The following is a 15,147-nucleotide window of genomic DNA, read 5'->3' on the forward strand; positions in this document are numbered from 1 at the left end:
TGCACTCAATATCAACCAGAAGCAACAATCACTTTTTCCTCCCCTACTTCTCCAAAAGCTTGACTCAACAATCCATTCAGTTTAGTGGAGTTAAAGTGTGGAACCATCTCCCGAAAACCATCACTGAAATTGAAACCTTTTCAATATTTTGCAGTAACCTGAAAAAGCACTTGCGTTTTGAAAATTAACCTCTAACAACCTATGCTGTAACTCTTTAATTATTATCTGACTGTATTATTGATTGTTGCACCATATCCTGGTATAGCATGCCTTTCCAAATGCCACTTTTGTAAATTTATCCTACATATCATATATTACTATATTATACATTAACATATCTTACTATACGTATATCTTATATATTACACCCGACCGGATAAGGATGATGATTACTATCTTTACTCTTCCATGAATAAGCTACTATACCGTATTGCATAATTTAATATTTGCCAGATAAGAATATATCACTAAGTTACTACCAGCTTGCATCTAACTACTCCCCTGATTATTATAAGCTTTTATGTTCGTTCAGAGGATCGCTTGACTTTTCGTAAGATTATTATTTAGGTTGGTTTGGAAAAGATGCATGAAACAACTCAGACACTACATCCTTCATCGGCGCTACCAAAGAGTCTCCACCTCTCATTAGCGATACCAAAAACAATCCATCCCTCACTGACGCTATCAAAGATGATTCAACTCTTATTAGAAATACCAAAAACACGCTGCTATATCATCATGCTTGTTATGCTCTTACATGCGCAGGAAATTAATTTAAAAAACAAAGCTTTTTTAACTATTTTATCTTGATAATGAGCTGCCATATTATGTATTTGTTCTACAATATATAGGCTACTTAATATCGTTGCTGCGAACACTTTATTTCTGTATGAAATCTGTAAATAGTCCTTGTTTTGATAGTCCGTTATGTAATTTCAATATGTGTGTGTAACTGTGTATATTAGTTTGTTTTTGTGATGTTGGGTTCAGTCGTGTTCTCATTGCTTTAAGAATTGGCGCTCCAGTTGTTCCAGGAACGAGGAGGCGACTGATTCTTAACTAATTCATCAACTTATTTTAAAGTATCAGGTTTGGTGGCCGTGCTTGACTATATTTATTGATGCATATACCGCAATATTAGATCCTTTCACGCACGTCTTAAACCATTAAGGTTTTGCCACCTTTTCCTTTTGTTAGTTTTGTTACTGTATTTCTTTTTCTCAATATCATTTCTTTTGCATTCTGACAAAGAAAAATAAATTGAATTGAATTGAATATAAAATGTAAAGGTACCATTTGTAATGAGGACAAAACTATTATAGCCTACAACAGCTTCGATAGGCATAGGCTATACCATTCACAATCTCGTAAATGTTCATACAATAGTCTGAACAGTGGTTTAGAACCTGCAAATTAAACACATATGTAATAGATACACGACTTAAAATCAAATAGCAGTTTCATGCAGAAGGATAGATTATGTTTCGAGGGCACATGCATGCTTGGCCAATATAGGTGAGTACATGCCAACCATTAGATACGCGCATATTTGCATGCCACGCTCTCAGTTGCAGTCATGTTCAACCGTGTACACTGTACAATAAAACAAAAAACGTTGAGCAGACAAAGTCTGGAAAGAGAAAAATTGAACCCAGCTAGAAATTTCAAGTAGATGCTACGGAGCTTGGGTCGTGTATGATACGTTAATTTTCACGTAGAAATGTCGATACTATTTCACGTGTATTACACATAGGATATTTGGTGGTGAATTCTACGTGTTTTACACCCGCATTTCACCTAATTTCCGCGTAGCCTACAGATGATGCCTTTTGACCCATTCCTTCACAGTAGCTACAGCAATCGTTAGTTTACATTATCACCGCCAATTCCGATGGCTTACGTGTGGGAATTCGATAACTAACAAGCTTTAGGCTAACTGTTTGTAGCCTACTTTCTTTTAGTGGCATTTCATCATTGATTTTAATTAGTTAAGCCAAACATTCTAAGCTACATTTAATTAAATACAAATCTAAATATCAGTGGCGGCTGGTGCTGTTTGTGAGCAGTGACGCTGCAAATGACTTCGCGGGGGAGGTCTCTCCCCAGAAAAATTTGAAAAATCGCATTAAATTTGGTGCGTTCTGAGTATGTTTTTACCCCAAATTTTGAAAAAATGCATTCAAACTTTATTGAAAACTTGATGTATTCCTAAGCTGTATTTAAAAAAAACTAACAGTATTGCTTTGGAGACAAACTTTACTAGTATTGAGCTTAGTCTGACTTGCATACAAGGTTCAAGTGATTTTGAGATGCCCTAGCACTTCCTATAACCTGTTAAATACCCCAACTCTACAGCTAACACTTCTACATTCATGGCTCATCGCTACTCTGCAAAATAAAAACTAACTTTAAAAAGTCTGCAAAGTTATTCGGTTAGGTGGGGCTGTTTTCTATGCAGCGCCAGCAGATTAAAAAATTGCTGTAAAATACCAAAAGAGGTGGAGCTTCAAGGATAATTTTTAGCCAATCAGAACGCTTGAAATCCAGAATCTCGGGCTACAATAAAGTTTGCCCAAAATCGGCGTTGCCAAACGAAACTTTTAATATTTTAATTTTCGATCCGCAATTCTTAAGTTAAAAAAGTAACCGGGTAGGACAAGCACAAAGGAAATCATATTTTCTCTTTCTTTCAGGTGGGGCTGCATCCCCATGGCACGAGCCGCCACTGCTAAAGATTACAAGAAAATGAAAAAAAGTGGTCCATGGTTAATTTTTTTCTATTGGCGTGACAAGAAAATGATATACAGTAGAACTCGGTTAATCCGGATTTGGTTAATCCGGATCTTCGCCTAATCCGGATGAAACTGGAAGTACAAATGAGTCAGGTTTGATTGAACCGTCATCGGTTAATCCGGATCTTCGCCTAATCCGGATGGAATCGCCGGTCAAATCAAATCCGGATTAACCGAGTTCTACTGTAAAAGCTTTTTGATTAGGCCGCTTCATATCAGATCCATGACTGATGGTGCAGCGCATTGCTTCCAGGCAGTAGCGGGATTCAATCCAGTTAGCTTTGACTGAAATTAGCCATGGCAACCCTACATACAGTGATTAGGATATATCAAATTCAGTGAAAAAATTTGGCCAGGAACCAGTTCTGCAAACTTTTTTATATTTAAGCAGCGGTTTGAGCAAACCGGTAGCAAAGTATCTTCATTATATCTCTTTATAGCAAAGAATCAAATGTCTATTTATGGTGGACATGAATCGCGAATTGAACGAACCGCGAATCGTTTGAACCGAACCCCACCTCTGCTTCTAGGTTAATTCTAAATGGTGAACAGCCTCATTCAACTTTCACTTGATTGTTTTGTTAAGTCGGCAACCAGAATAAACCGAGGCGATGTTCATCCCACATCGTGACCTTCCGTGTGGTTGTTACTCAGCCACTGTTCAACTGTTGTATAATGTGTAGTTTCTTGAGTCGGTGATTACCACGTCATCAACAACTGCACCATCTTAAAACCACTTAATGGAGTGGAAGGTCTGCGAGTCTTGGACGATGAAGCCAAAGACTGGCTGCTCTCTGGTAGCTTTCGAATGTAGTCTGGGAACATCGTGAATCTGGGGTGGTAAAATGATAGATCCTCTGCCCCAGAGGCTCACACGACGACGACGAGGTTTAGATTTGGCATTACATTCGAAATATTAACTTAACTGTAGGCTACAGAATATAAATTACATTCGCTAATGAAGTTCGTTCTAATTTACCGTAGAAAGACAGAAAATTCAGACGTAGCTGAATGTTATTATTGTTATTTCTTGTGAGGTAACTGTGATGTGTTGAACACGCTCGATTTGAGTATCTGTTAATGCAGCTTTTAGGCGTATTGAAAAATAGATAGGCTACTACTGAATTCTGTAAGGTCATTTGGTTAATATGGTAAATATGGCATAATAAGGAAGATAATATCGAGCGAAGTTAAATTCTAAGATTAAATATTAAAAAAAAAACTTTAATCTTAAATACGTCACCCCACAGAATCGGTACTATTTCGGTAAAGAGATATAATATTTTGAAGATAGAGGCGTAATTCAAATATTACATGCATAATAAATGGATATTAGATAGCAAACTAAGTTCTCATCTTTTGCACTGTGATAGAACACTACGTTTCAACAGCATTAAAATGCACGTAACCCTTTATTGGCCTCTTGGTGTCTAAGATTGATTTCAATCAAAAAGATGCTTCACATCTCACCGATGTTTTGTTCAATTGTAGACATTATTATTGTTTGCGAACAAATTATAAACCACTAAACGTCTAAGAATGAAACTTAATCACTTTACATCATTTCGAAGTGGCCATATGTTGTGGTCATGTGAAATGGTCAATTTATGTTGGGTGGGTCGTGGACTCGTGTCCTTTCTAATATCTGTCACGTGATAACAAGTATCCCAACCAATTTATTGTTGCTGATTGTCATAAATATTTGTTGGAGATATGATGTTCTCAAAATACAGATTCACGGGTGACATATTATGTAAAAAAGATGTTTCGTAATTTGGTATAACTGCTTATATATATACCACCTTTGTACAATAGCCAATATCAGTACAAGAACGCTCAGTGGAACACAGAACATCAACGTAGTGACCTGCGTCAGAAATCAAAGTAATATAATTCAGTAACTCCAACAGCCTCTTCTACTTTCAATAGAAGGAAATTATCAAATTATCATTTTGTTTCCAGAAGGTTTAGTTCGGAAGTTAAAGAAACTTCGTATTCAATCGCCACCAGTGAGAATTGAACTCACGACCCCTGGTTTAGAAGGTTTAGTTTGAAAATTAAAGAAACTTCGAATTCAATCGCCACCAGTGAGAATTGAACTCACGACCCCTGGTTTAGAAGGTTTAGTTCGGAAGTTAAAGAAACTTCGTATTCAATCGCCACCAGTGAGAATTGAACTCACGACCCCTGGTTTAGAAGGTTTAGTTTGGAAGTTAAAGAAACTTCGTATTCAATCGCCACCAGTGAGAATTGAAATCACGACCCCTGGTTTAGAAGGTTTAGTTTGGAAGTTAAAGAAACTTCGTATTCAATCGCCACCAGTGAGAATTGAACTCACGACCCCTGGTTTAGAAGGTTTAGTTCGGAAGTTAAAGAAACTTCGTATTCAATCGCCACCAGTGAGAATTGAACTCACGACCCCTGGTTTAGAAGGTTTAGTTTGGAAGTTAAAGAAACTTCGTATTCAATCGCCACCAGTGAGAATGGAACTCACGACCCCTGGTTTAGAAGGTTTAGTTCGGAAGTTAAAGAAACTTCGTATTCAATCGCCACCAGTGAGAATTGAACTCACGACCCCTGGTTTAGAAGGTTTAGTTCGGAAGTTAAAGAAACTTCGTATTCAATCGCCACCAGTGAGAATTGAACTCACGACCCCTGGTTTAGAAGGTTTAGTTTGGAAGTTAAAGAAACTTCGTATTCAATCGCCACCAGTGAGAATGGAACTCACGACCCCTGGTTTAGAAGGTTTAGTTCGGAAGTTAAAGAAACTTCGTATTCGATCGCCACCAGTGAGAATTGAACTCACGACCCCTGGTTTAGAAGGTTTAGTTCGGAAGTTAAAGAAACTTCGTATTCAATCGCCACCAGTGAGAATTGAACTCACGACCCCTGGTTTAGAAGGTTTAGTTCGGAAGTTAAAGAAACTTCGTATTCAATCGCCACCAGTGAGAATTGAACTCACGACCCCTGGTTTAGAAGGTTTAGTTTGGAAGTTAAAGAAACTTCGTATTCAATCGCCACCAGTGAGAATGGAACTCACGACCCCTGGTTTAGAAGGTTTAGTTCGGAAGTTAAAGAAACTTCGGATTCAATCGCCATCAGTGAGAATTGAACTAACGACCCCTGGTTTAGAAGGTTTAGTTCGGAAGTTAAAGAAACTTCGTATTCGATCGCCACCAGTGAGAATTGAACTCACGACCCCTGGTTTAGAAGGTTTAGTTCGGAAGTTAAAGAAACTTCGTATTCGATCGCCACCAGTGAGAATTGAACTCACGACCCCTGGTTTACGAGACCAGTGCTCTACCACTGAACTATGGCGGCGGCGTGTGATTATGTTCAATCGCCATCTCCGCTAGAAGCAGTTTGCCTATCAAAATAGGTTATCTGTTTCCATGAGTCGCAGGGTAGGCACTTTAACTTACACCACTGTCCGAAAGACATAGCGCAATCATGCATAACGCATATGACATCACAAGTGTTTTAGTTACAGTTTTCCTTAAAAACTCAATTGATTGCAGTCATTAAGATCCTTTTTGTCCTCAGTTCAGTTGCAGAAGAAAAAACAAAATTAACAGAGAGTGGGAATCGAACCCACGCAATCGAAATTACTATTCCTTTGCCCCAACCCATTAGGCCACGCTGGTTGTGGCGATGCATTCACTTAAATTTTTTCTGTATAAAAAATCTTTCGAGAAAACGATCAGGAATATCATGTGCTGAATCACATGACTGAAATCAGCTGATTCGCGTATACGTTACGCATGATTGCTTTATTTTTTTTCGAAGAGTGCCTGCCGAGTCACGGTTTTTATCTAGCTCGCCCAGTGTCGTCAAATTGTGTTCGGTCCATGCCTGGATGTTGTCATGCCATCGACTTGGTGGTCTTCCTCCTTTTCTCTTTCCGTTAACTTTACCTTCCATGTAGATTTTGCTGCCTCCGTATTTTGATCTTTTAGTATGACGGAAAAGGTTCAGATTTTTTGATTGTGTTGTTGCTGCAATTGGGTGCAGCTTCGTTGTAGTCAATAGGTCTTCTATTCTCATGTGATCAAGTAGTCTTTTGTTAGTCATGCTTCTCATGATGTGATTTTAAAAATTGTGGCGAGTTTTTTCATTGTTTAGAGGTCCAACTTACGTATTCTAGACTATCACAAACTGCCATAAATTGGTAAAAATTTGTGACGTGATGGTAAAAAGTAACAAAATTTACAATTATCGGTATGATAAAAATCTGAAAATATTCCTGTTATAAAATGACAAAGATGTTCTAAATAGTTTGAGAAATCAAGAAGAAATGATGTAAAGAACTGATTTTGAGTAATCACGTTTTGGTTGTTGAAAGTTTTGTGAACGAGTTCAAATATTTCTCGTGATTCTTTCGACTTTGAAAATTTCAGTTTGAAAATGTGAGATCAAGATAATTACAGTATAAAAATGCAACCAGTTTGACGCGTACAGGACAGTGAAGTATATTTGAGCTTATTCTTCTTCATCTGCTTGATTAATTTCGGCTCTTGGTTCCTCTGCCACTGATCTTTCTCCACAACATTCGATTTCTCGCAACTTCCTTCAACTCAGCCAAGTTCGGTCAGGTATCATGCTTCACTGCCTATTTGTGATCCAAACAGCAAAATCTGTCATTTTACATTGATTCAACGACTGCAGAAGTAAAATTAATGTAAAAATGCTTGATTTTGCTATTTGGAGTTGAACGTCATCAAACCAACAGTGGGTCGTGTTTTATTTCCTAACATCAAAGTGAAAAAATATTCCTTACAATAACATATCAGTGGCCTGGAAAGGGTAGAAGCGACAAAATGGGAGCGTTAAAGCGTGCTCGAAAAAGATAAGATTTACCAAACACAAAAATTTGTCACGGTCGCATCACCTTGAAAAATTGAAAACATGAAAAAATGTGAAAAATTGTATAAAAAAAGATATATACGAAGACAATAAAAAACACTGACAAACAATTATTGCTATGTTGGTCAGTCTTGGTGTGTTATCAAACTATGAAGAGTGTTAATGATGTACTGAGAAGATGGATTAAGGGTAGCACTGTACTTGGCTGGGTTGAAACTGTATGTCTTCCTATAAAGTGCTGAGACTATGAAAGCGAGTGTAGCCTATGTGATGGACACAGAGTTATGCAAAACACACGTTTCCTGTAAATGCTGACTGAGGTTTTGGCATATCTAAACGTTTCAAAAATTATTTATTGCATTCAAAATTAATAAACATTTCTGGCTAAATGCTTTCAATTGTAACAAAAATCTTAATCATAACTAAAAACATATGTTTGTACAGAAATTGAGTCGATGGTCAAGTGGAAGATTTATAGGCGGGATTCAAATATGTTATTACTGAAGTTTGCATTCATTGTGGTTTGTTTGATGCAAATCCAATGTCAAGTGGTTGCGATGCCGACGTCATTCATGCGTGACGAAGTTGCAAGACTGAAAGAGTTTCCATTTGAAAATTTAGAAAATGAAGATTTGAAGCAAGTCAATACCATGTGGTTTGACAAAAAGCAACACTGGTCTCCTGGTGGGAAACGTTGGGATCCAAACGATGAAGAAAACATTGGCGACAATACTGATGTCGAAACCCCGCGACTCGATCAATTTTTTACCGGTGTCCCGAGAATGGCCGACAAGTCTCTGAGGTCCTCCCGTCAGTCCTTAGTTGTCATATTGCGACGCTTGGAGACGCTAAAGAAGCAAGATGTAAGTAGAAATACAATCTCTATTTATTTAAATTGATTATTTAATTAGCCGATTTGTCAAGCATTGGAGAAACAAAAAGAGTAGCGGAAGAACGTGACTTGTGGAAGAAAATGACAGCCAACCTTCGGATCGGAGACGGCACTTGATGATGATTTAATTAGTCTATAAAAATGGTGGTAGGCCACTGACATGGAGTCCAAAGGGTATCTTTGGACCTGAATCCCAAAATAATTTCAACGGAAATATGAACAGGAAGAATGAACCGTATGTTCATTAAATACTTACTGTGATATTTGCTTCGAATGTAATTAGAGACAACCCTTTTTTGGTTGAAAATCAACGTTTTACCGGCAATTTACTATTCCTTGTGATCTTGTTATTTTGTTTGAGGCTTGATGCTCTAGTTATCGCCGAGAACTTATCACCATCAAGCATATCTTCAGTCGTCTTACCGAGATGTAGCTATGTGTTCAGGGCATCAAAGTGAAGACCTTGATATCATCGGTTAGACACTTTTTAACACGCAGCGACTGCGCAGAATATCTAATTTTACGTTTTCGATTTCGCCATTTACTCGACAAACCTCCTAAGAAACTCGAGTTGCTAAGCGATCTGTTTCCGACTGCCCTCCTTACTGCAAATTATATTTCATTTTAGGTTTTACACAAAACTAAGAGAAGGCCTCGCTTTTTCATCATGCAAACCTGGTTCGACTCCCGGCTTAAGCTGCTTGTTGGGAAGTCACTGCTCACCTCTACCCATGGTGTAATCTGGGTGGGAAAAGCGGCTGAGAAAAGGACTGGCCACCCTACTCTCCTTGGTGCCGCAACTTAGTCAAATTTCTTGACAACACTTATCAACGGAGCAAGAGATCACTTTCACCAATACGCATTTGCGTTTTTCAGCCCAGAAAATATTTCAAGATTCTAATACAGGCTGCTAGAAGTTACACTTCCGCCAGCAAACGATCTTCACTACGTCTCTGACCTTCTTTACAATCAGTAAGTAAGAAATTTTAACTTTGGATGTTTCAGTTTGATTTAAAGCGCTTCATGCTGTGATATCTTACGAGGTTTATACTTACTTCGAAGGTCAAATCATTGATGCAAAGTGTAAATGGGCATCCACAAGTTTGCAAAATAAACTGATAAAAATCACTGGTTTATATGATATTTGAGTTTATTAGCACAGCAAGTGCTATTTATTACCATTGTTTTGGATTGGATACATCAGGGATCGGGAACCTATGGCTCGCGAGCCATATATGGCTCTTTTGACGACAGCATTCGGCTCGCAAAAAAATCCAATATTTTAAAGTGCAAACCGCAAAAGTTTTATCTTAACTTTTCATTACAATTAAGAGCTGAAAATGCGCTCAGAATGCACCAAATTAATTGTAATTTTTCATTTTTTTTCTGTGGGGGAGACTCACGACTTTTACCTTTTTAGAAAAAGAATACCTTTTTAGCACTGTACTAAATAACAACAAATTTGACCAAGTGTTTGTCTGCAATCCAAAGTGCGATAAATATGTAAATCATTTCTATGCGTTGACGTAAATTTGCCATGTTTGTGACGTTGTGTTGTGACATCATTGTTGTGTTGTGACATCATTGTTGTGTTGGTAGTTTTATTGTTACTTCATTAACCCTTACGAGGTTGGGCTCCCTGGAGTCTTGCTCAGTTTGGGGGGGGGGCTGTCGATTCTTCTTATGCTTTAGGAGTGATATCTCTGTTATTTTTTAAGGTACGGTTTCAAACTTTGGGATTCACTTTGTAAAATTATTTACGCTGAGCATATCCGAAAATTAAACCTATGTGAATTTTAGAACTGCTCATAGACGTTGAAATGTTGAGGTGACTTATGACTTTTGGATTATTTTGCGATTAAAGCGATTGTAGCGTGAGTTTACACATTATTTTTTGATAGAGTAATGAAGAACATGCATTGCAATGTTGTGATTAAATTTTTTTTACATAATCTCAATTTGAATCTATATTTTTCATGCAAAATAATAACTTTTCCCACGCTCAAAATAAACCTCGCTACTTGACTAAAAGAACAATGCTTCATCTATTACATGCAGTAATGAGATTTCTGAACGCGTGTCACACCAATTTGGATTATGATCTTGTGACCTCGGTTCCAAGAACAGCAACTCTTACGCTTTATTAACAAATGTAGACCAGCTGAAGAAGCAGGGTCGCGTTTATCAAATACTATTATGTAATCCACGAAACGAATGGAAGATCATGCAACAAAAAACGCGGTTTAAATGCAATGTATTGTAGTTGCAACAGCGTCTCTCAATGTAAGTTCAATGTGAACTCGGCTACATACAAGGCTAGTACTAGGAGTAAGATTACCCGATAAAGTCGATGATGCTCTACGTAAACAGAAGTCAGAAAGAAATTCAAAATAAAACAGTTACGGTTCATTAATAAACAGAACGTCACAACGCTTTTCACCAAAAGGAAAATCTGTAATGCCTCGGGTCATTATCTTGTGGATTCAATAAGCTCTCTAAGATTCATATGCCACACACTAAAATCCAAACAATATTTAGATTTATTCAAAGTAGTATTTATTATGCGTTAAATCATTGTGAACCTGGAGAAATACTTTACAAAGAATTAGCTGCCTAATGGGCGTTTATGCGATAAAAATGTCAGTTTGGCAGCAAAATATTGATAAGTATTTTGATTTGGTTACAGCAATACCGGACTGCAGCAATTGGCACAAGGCTCTTGCAGCAACGTTTTTCAACTTGATTCAATGGTAAAGCAACCTGTGTTCTTGCAGGTTATGTACACACAAGTTCAGAAATATTTAGGAATATGCAATGAGGCACATTGAAATTACAAGTGGCTGCACATTTACAGTTCGATAATACGAGGAATTGAATACAAGCTAATACAATCATTTCGACGTGGATTCAACATTGCAAGACAATGTGAACATGCGCGGGTTTGCAATTAGATTACTTCTCTTCTATCCTTGTTTGTATAAAAGTCATAAAATCAGTCGTTGTATCCGTGCTAAAATTCAGCTATGTTCAAACCGCATTATATTGATATTTTCTAAATAGAAAATGGATTTATAAAATATGAATACAATACTGTTTCAGCATATAAAAATGCTGAATTTTACATCCAGTATTACGATTAGTTTTATGACCCACTTTTTATACAAAGAAGGATAGATGATTTTGATAAGCAATCAAATTGCAAAACCGCGCATGTTTACAAATATTCAACGTCTTGGTATGTTGAATCAACCTAAAAATAGCTATCTGTCTAATGAAAGGAAAAACTTTCATTGAGCTCCGCGTTTTATTTAGGCTGTGGTTGAAGCCAATGTTTATAAAACCGCAATCATTCAAATAGTTTATTTTGCCCAAAAGCAAGCTTGACATACTCGTGTGGAATGTGCAGGGCATAAAGGCTTTTCACAGCACTGACATTGGCCACGGTTTTTTGGTAGTTTATTTTTTCTGGCTTTGGCACCTTCTCCCATAATAGCGTGTTTGCATACGTCGCATCTACGTCGTGTCGACGATAGTTGGGGCAGAGTGGCCCTTCTGCCGCTTGGAGTTGTTGTTGAAGATTGTTTCCCTATTACTGCTTCAATCTTATGTATGGTGTGATAGTTCAGGCCCTGGAGAGATCGCGACTTTATGAATGGCTTCACGAGTTCCATGGCCAGTTCCCAACCGAAGTCGAAGGATTTTCGCTTGCGTGGATCAGTCCCTTCATTTAGTGCTAAAACTGTAGATGCGTTGACGCGGCAAGTATCCAAAAAATAAGCAAACGCAGTAGTTGTCCACCGTGGGGACTTCGCTTTGCACGTGAATGAACCCATCCTTTGGTCGATGATATCGGTGCCACCCTTTGTGAAGTCGTAAAGCTTATACAAGCCTGGCTTCTTTTTGCCGTCATCCTTGGTAATCCCCAATAGAGGTTGCATGGTCGTCAACATCAAAACATTCCGCATGCCAGAACTCTTCGTTTTTACTACATAAGAATGTAGACTAAGATCAGCCTCACTCGTCTGCCAATAAATTTCGTACGAAAATTTCTCCCTACCACTCACTTGCTTCACTTCCAGGGGTATTCCTCTACGTATAGCGTTGAGGGTTCCCACTGACGTTATACCCCTGTCAAGCAACCACTGCGCGAGTGGTATGGAGGTGTACAAGCGGTCATACGAAATATTCCGACCTTGAAGGTCACCGTGTTGTTCCAGGCTCATCACCATTCCTTTTACCACTTCTTCTGTTCCACGAACGTAAAAATGAAATGGCTCTTCCTTCGGTTTACCTGAATAGACCGATGCCGTAAATGTGTATGGGAATCTGCTGGCGTTTACCGACTTGAACAGAAGGCCATATTTCGCAGGCTTGTTTGGATTATATTGCTTGAAGGCAATTTGTGTCCTCATGGGGTATAGCGTTTCGTCCAACGACAAGTAGTCACCTGGAATGACATGTTTGCCGCAGTTTTCGTTAAACATTTCGAAAATGACTCGAAATGCGGCAAACCGGTCATTCTTCCAACGTTGCGGCCTAGTATTTTGGTCGTCAAACGAAATGTTCGAAAATAAAAATTTAAAGCGGTTCTTGCTCATTGTTGCACTAAACACGGGATGCCCTTGCAGTTGATTGAACAATACATCCGTGGAATGACCAGCCTGTCCTAAAAGCCCCCGAAAATACCACAATCCAACAAAGGCCAGCATCTCCTCGTTGTTGGTTGGGCCAAAATAGCAGTACCTGCTGTCATGTAAAATTCTCTCTGGCAATTGAGAAATGAGTGTGGCAATTTTTCTATTTGTTTCTTGAACAATAATGTTCAAAATGTTTAAAGAAAAAAATAGTTCCCATGCTTGCCGAGGAGTCTTGGCTTCTTTGGCTTCTCCTCTAACACCAGTCGGGCAAGATATAATGTTAGCCCGGCCCCTTCTCCCATTGTGCACCGGTCTCGCATTAGACCAAGTAATGCTGACGCCGCCCTCTTGTCTGTTCTTTGGCTTTTCTACAAAAGTTGTATAAGACTTCAGTGTGTCGGGAAACTCAACAGCATCGTAGTTGTTCATGTCGAGAGAGGAATCTATGCTGTTCACCAGTCTTTTCGATGTTATAATACGTCGTGGTGGCGCAAACTCCGGTTGAACATCGCCCATGGAAGGTAACTGGTCGTCAATCTCGATCGGAATCGCTGTTGCGGAAGTTGACGGAGAAGAATCCGCTTCTTCATCTGAATCGGAGTGCCATAAATCCTCCAAATCACCCGCCTGGCTTTCGTCGTCAGAATCCAGTAAAACATGTTGCAATATTTCTTCAGCACTGAATCCTTGCCTTGCCATGTTTTATTTAAAAGTGAAAAGGACGTAATTTTTTTAATAATGGCGTTGAAATACTAAAGAAAATGTATAATGAAACAAATTGTTAGTCACGTAGAAACTAGTTAGAAAAAAACTTTTACACAGAATTATAAAAGTCAAGAATAAACCAAAACTTTGCAATATAATAAATTGTCAGACCGTTGTCAAAAATTGTGAAGTGCACTTTACATATTTACTGATGATGAAACTATATGAATGCTATGGTTATCTATGGTGATTCAGATTAGCTTCTTGAGCAATGCTTCACGTTTATGATAAACTACACGTAGAAGGGAAATCCAACAGGCGTTTGCACAATTTCGTCGTTTAGCGACGTAGATTCGACGAAAGCGGCGTAATAATTATTAGGCCTACCTGGTATCAATATTGGCTGTTTCTGCAATGTTGCGTTATGACCATGAACGCCACGTGGCTTGAAAAACAACATTATAACGCTGAATGAAACCATGTGCATGAAGCTGATAATTTATCTAATAAAATAATCTCTGATGTAAATTCAACGATTGGGCAATGGTATGTCTCAACAAAATTACCAAATATTCCATCATTTTGACGGCTAGAATGCATTGTTGAACCTAAACCGAAAAATATAGATGCGCTGTTCATCCATAATTTTTGATATTTGTTTATATGTTTAGTGAAAATAAGCTGTCATTCTTGTTATTATATTGAAAATTAAAAAAAAGTTTGCAAAACGTCTATATTACCATGAATGCGGTTTCATCTATTTTGATTGTCCCTTGCTGTAGGCGTACTTAGGCAAGTTGTAATTATCACAATCTAACTTTTCCCAACTATGAGCACTATATCTCGATGCGCATTTGTGTATTGTGTAAAAATTTGATGGTGTCCAAAAATCAAATATTATTTACAAAATAACTCGATCTCTTAGAATATCCTCATATGTCACATCAACAAATACTTTCCTGACTTACAAATAGGCCTAACTAAGGTAATAAAGAAACATTCTACTAACGGACAATTCAGTGATAAAAAAAATCCAAAAGTTTGATATTTCTTGCAAATGCAAACAATATAAGTTTTTCATAACAAGATGAAGTTCAATAGCATTACAAGAATTCCATCACCATAATTCAAAAAGAACCTTTCCATTACTTGGGTTGACCCTTGCAATTAATCCGCATATGGGGTATGTTATGTACCACTATGGTTCACCGTACTGCCGATTGCCTAAAGCATGAAAAAAGTTGCATCTGTCTGCGGT

General features: G+C 38.0%; 1 non-coding gene across 1 annotated transcript; it reads right to left on the reverse strand.

The window, feature by feature from the left end:
- Positions 1-6,041: 6,041 nt before the first annotated feature.
- On the reverse strand, positions 6,042-6,113 carry Trnat-cgu (transfer RNA threonine (anticodon CGU)). The gene has a single exon. It is a non-coding gene; the product is annotated as a tRNA-Thr (tRNA).
- Between the last annotated feature and the right edge of the window lie 9,034 nt (positions 6,114-15,147).

This window comes from Aplidium turbinatum, chromosome 1 (assembly GCF_918807975.1).
Source record: "Aplidium turbinatum chromosome 1, kaAplTurb1.1, whole genome shotgun sequence".
Classification (NCBI taxonomy): Eukaryota; Metazoa; Chordata; class Ascidiacea; order Aplousobranchia; family Polyclinidae; genus Aplidium; species Aplidium turbinatum.